At 44.2% G+C, this 5,085-nt stretch overlaps 1 pseudogene; it reads right to left on the minus strand.

Moving 5' to 3' along the window:
* Positions 1 to 3,720: 3,720 nt before the first annotated feature.
* LOC125157075 (heat shock-related 70 kDa protein 2-like) lies at positions 3,721 to 4,813 on the minus strand (annotated as a pseudogene).
* Positions 4,814 to 5,085: the final 272 nt, after the last annotated feature.

The following is a 5,085-nucleotide window of genomic DNA, read 5'->3' on the forward strand; positions in this document are numbered from 1 at the left end:
GATGGTGTCGAAATTCTGCACCTTCTCTCACCCACGTCGTTGTTCCTTACACTCTCTCCAAATCCTCGCTCCAGTTGTCAAGTTCTGTGAACCTTTATACAGAGGTCAAGGAAGAATAAACACCCAAACACCTATCGCGATAGAGAGTGAGCATTCTAAGACCGAGGGCTGTCTTGTTCAGCTGTTTCATCTGGCTCAAAACCCAGCAGTCACGTACAGAAGAGCTTATAACAAGGCATCTGTTATAACGGTGTCTTTCCCCACAGTCCATCTGATAAAGTCCTAACCCCCATTACCTCAGGATGGGACCATATCTGGACATAGGATCTTAATGGAATGAAGTTAAAATGAAGTCATTAGGGTGGGTGCTAATCCAATATGGCTGGTGTCCTTATAGAGAAGAGACTAGAACACAGACACTTTCAGAAGGAAGACCACGTAAACACATAAGGAGAAGATCATCCATAAGCCAAGGAGAGAGGCCTGGTACAGATCCTTCCTTCATAGCTCTCAGGACAAAAAATAAGTCTGCCAACACCCTGATTTCAGACTTCTAACTTCCAGAGTCGTGAGAAAATGCACTTCTGTTGTTTAGGCCATGCCGTCTATGGTACTTTGTTATGGCAATGCGAGTAAAGTCATACAGCACTTCCTCTGGCTCGTGGTGTTACCCGTTCCCTAATTTTCAGTGGGCTTCGTCTACATTTGGCCAGGTCATCGAACTCAAGCCTCGCCTGGCCTGGCCGTTCCTTTCATGGAAGCTCCCTAGTTGCTGTTTGCATGATCTTGAGAAATTCCACCTTAATTTTGCCCTGTGGTATTTATCCACTCCTCCTCCACGATCATTTGGCCCCTGACCTACCACTTCTCACAACCTTCTCTTCCTGAAATACCCAGTTTTAAGGCCCTAAAAGTACCCATCCCATTCCCAACCTCGGAAAGGAGAAAGGTAACTGCTGTTCGTGAAGCAGAACTCCTATTGGCAGGTCTTCCGCGAGGTCTGCCGTGTTCCCCTCATCCGGCTCCTCTAAAGCCGATACGAGGGACGCCTGGCTGGCTCGGTCAGTTAAGTGTCTGACTACGGCTCAGGTCAAGATCTCACCATTTGTGAGTTCGAGTCCCACCTCGGGCTGTGTGCTGACAGCTCGGAGCCTAGAGCCCGCTTCGGATTCTGTGTCTCCCTTTCTCTCTGCCCCTCCCCCACTCGCACTCTGTCTGTCTCTCTCTCTCGCGCTCTCTCTCAAATATAAATAAACATTAAAAAAAAAATTTAAGCCAGTATGATACCCTCAGCTGCTCTGGATCATCTTGAACCTTCACGTGTTCAGCTCTCTCCCTTTGACCTCACTGCTTCACTGAAATGTGGGTTCCTGTGGGTCAACACAGTGCTCTAATTCAGGTATTTGAAATGTACCATGTCCAATAATGGTTTGATAATTGAGCTGTTGGGAACTGATCTCATTCAGATACTGATGTGGTTCATTCAATACTCTAAATGAACATGTATAATTAAGATACCAGAAAACTGAGTCTAGGCATCCAAATTGGTAAAGAAGTAAAACTCAGCCAAAGAGGTGACAGACCTGTCCCCTGCAAACTATCAAACACTGGCGAAAGAAATTGAAGACGACGCAAAGACGTGATAAGACGTTCTACGTTCATGCACTGGAAGAACAAACACTGTTAAAATGTCCATATTACCCCAGGGTGGCCGGGTGGCACAGGAGGGTTAAGTGTCTTGACTCTTGATTCTGGCTCAGGTCACGATCTCACGGTTTGTGAGTTCAAGCCCCACATCGGGCTCTGTGCTGACAGCTCAGAGCCTACTTGGGATTCTCTCTCTTCCTCTCCCTCTGCTCCTCCCCTGCTTGTGTTTGCACTCTCTCTCTCCCTGAAAATAAATGAATAAACTTAAAAACAAAACACAGTGTACCCTAAATAGGAGATTTCTGTCCTTGGTTTATATGCTCGGTTCATTGCCAGGTACTGACCTGCTTCGACCTGCCTTCAGTATTCTAAATCCATGAAAGAAAGGAAGCCCTGAACTACTCAAGAAAGTCAGAGATCTCACCTAACCAAAATGAATATTTGTCTTTGTTTCCTTTAAATTCTATTGTAACCGTTCCTAATGTCAGTCTCCCCCCCCTTAATATGCTTCCTCTTTTGTAAGTGAACAAAATACACACCAGCCCTGAAGAATGACAGTAAAACCACAGTACCATAATTGTGATGCATAAAGAAATCTTCCTTTTCCTTGACTCACAAATGCCATAGGACTCATTGATAAGCTACAATTACAACCATATTTTCATGGAAAACGTGTTGAGCTTAAGAAGATCAAGAAGTAGGTCTTTCCCTCTTAAATCAATGGATGTTTTTACATATATAGCTGAGAAGTCAAGGCATGAACAATCAGCAAAACACGTGGTACCTCGTTAAGCAACATACAATGAGAAGAGTTAAAATCTCTGATGACAACTTGGACCTGGGAAGGACTGTAATTTTTCTGTAAATCGAGAGATGCAGACATCAGTGGGTCATGAAGACGTTTTAAAAAATGTGACTGAAAGCAGTAAATTCTAATGTAGTATATAGATGAGTAGAATAAAATGTTTATCCAGGTTTGCTGCCACAACACTTGCTCACAACTAGTAACTGTTATTTAAGGGGTGAGACTGTGGGATGGTAACAGAGCCCGTTTCTTATTGCCAAAGGGAAGCACTGAAATATTTCATAAGTGATCATTTCCAAACAAGTCCCATCCATAAACTGCAGGTGCTGAAAAATGTGAAGATCGTAAACCCACAAGACGTAGGAGCATTCGTATTACGACGCTGAATAAACTCACAAATTTGTATCGTTAAACTAGGTTTTGAATCTTTCCTTTTTCCTGCACGCTGAGGATGCAAACTAAGCATGAAATACTGAAATAGAAACTGCACAAGTGGCGGCAGAGAACAGACTCATTCCGAAGAACGACCGTTTCGTCCGCTTGATCAGCACCAGACCTAGGCTCCTCTCAGTTGCGGAAGCCCACAGCCGCCAGATCCTACTGCCCAGTAAAGCCTCACGACACTCGGACTGAAGACTCTCAAAGTCTGTAACACTCACACTCTTCCCTTTCAGCCGTGTGCTGGTACTTGAGGCAGCTGAATGCTTCCCGACACCTTTCAAGAGCCTTCCTTTCATTTTCTCTACTGAACATGAGTCTCAGAGTGTTATTTTCAACTGTTTGCATGCCACTCAAGTTTAGGCTTCTATAGTATTTCTGGCTGTTACCCGATCTCCATTAACTTCATCTTCCAATCTCTATTTTCCTGCTTTTCTAGAATCTGATCGATATCATCTTTACTGAGATGGCCTTTGTCGTTAGTAATGTTGATTTTGTTCTTCCTACTGGTACTTTTGTGTGAAGCCGTTACATTGCGATTGATCCTGGTGTCTATGTCAAAGGTCACCTGGATTTTAGGAATGCTCCGGGAGGCTAGAGGATCCCAGAGAGCAAAACTTGCCAAGCAGTTTACTTCTTTTAGTTAAAGCCCTTTCTCCCTCCTACGCTGTCACTAAGCAGTGGCCTGGGTGTCAGAGGAAGCAGTGAGCATCTGGGTTTGCTTTGTAGGAATGGTGGGGTCTCTTAGACATGCCATGACCTCCTTGTTGTTTCGATGCCCAAAGAGAAGGGGTATCATCAAGGAGCAGGAGATCTTCCGCATTGTGCAGCTACTCCTCATGAGGGCTGATGATTTTGCTGAGCTCCTTTCCATTCAAGAAAACTGGAAGCAATTTCTGAAACTTTGGGGTACAAGTGGAATCACTATCTCAGTTTCATTAACGTGGCTCTTGTCGAGTTTGGCATCCTTCAGAGATTCCTCTACTAGCTTTAGGGCACCACAGAAGACATCAGCACTCAGCTGGGCTCAGGAAACAGAAGTGTAGAAACCCATGTCCGTATAGAATAAATCAATTTCAATCCTGGCAGGAGCAAAGAAACCCAAGATACATTGTGCCTTCTCATAGGCAGTCTGGAGGCAGCGTACTGCCCGCTTGTGGTAGGTTACATCCTTCCTGTGCTTGCATTTGGCCTCTTCCATCAGGTAGCTCACCATACAACTATCAAAAAGTTCCCCATCCAGGTGGGTGTTACCAGCTGTGGATTTTCCTTCAAAGATGTCATCCTGGATGTTTAGGATAGATACACCAAAGGTGCCACTACCTAAGTCAAAGATCGGCATGTTTCTCTCTTTTAAAGCTTCATTTTTTGTTGTCGTTGTTTTTTAAATCCAGGCCATAAACTATGGCTGCTGCAGTAGACTCATTAACGATTTCCAGGATATTAAGATCAGTGATGGTCCGTGCATTCTTTGTGGCCTGACACTGTAAATCATTTAAGTAGGTTAGAACAGTAATTACTGTATTTTCTGGCTTTTTTTCCACCCAAGGAGGCTGCAGCAAACTCTTTCATCTTGCTTAGAACCACGGAAGAGATCTCCTCTGGGGAAAAAACATTTTTTCCTTTATATTCTACAATTACTTTGGGTTTTCCCTTTTCACAAATCATTTGGAAAGGCCAGTGCTTCACTGAGACTGAACTCTGGCATCACCAAACTTACGACCAATCAGCCTACTGGCATCAAAAACGGTAGCGAAGTTCATCATCTCTTGGCTCTTAGCAACCTCATTGATGAGGTGATCACTCTGTGAAAGCCACATCGTTTGGACTGGTACGTGTGCCTTGGTCATTGGCAACGATCTCTACTTTTCTGTGCTGGAAGACCCCTACACGTGAATACGTGGAACCCAGTTCAATACCCATTGGCAGGTCTTGATTAAAGAAAGCAAAGGGGGGAACGAGGCAGAAAATAGTTTAAAGGAGACCTATACCCTCTATGTTCTCCACTACTTTTCCTTCACCGTATTTCAATCCTTATGTGGGTCAAACTCACACATAAACGGGTTTGGTTTGCAATTCATTCAGATGGTAATGTGTTCCACTTGTACTCCATTGTCTGCAGGCTTTCACTGCACTTGGTAATAGATGTCAAACTACAAGGTGACCTCCAGAATTCTGAGAATGGTATCAAACCA

Source organism: Prionailurus viverrinus, chromosome X (assembly GCF_022837055.1).
Source record: "Prionailurus viverrinus isolate Anna chromosome X, UM_Priviv_1.0, whole genome shotgun sequence".
NCBI classification, from domain to species: Eukaryota; Metazoa; Chordata; class Mammalia; order Carnivora; family Felidae; genus Prionailurus; species Prionailurus viverrinus.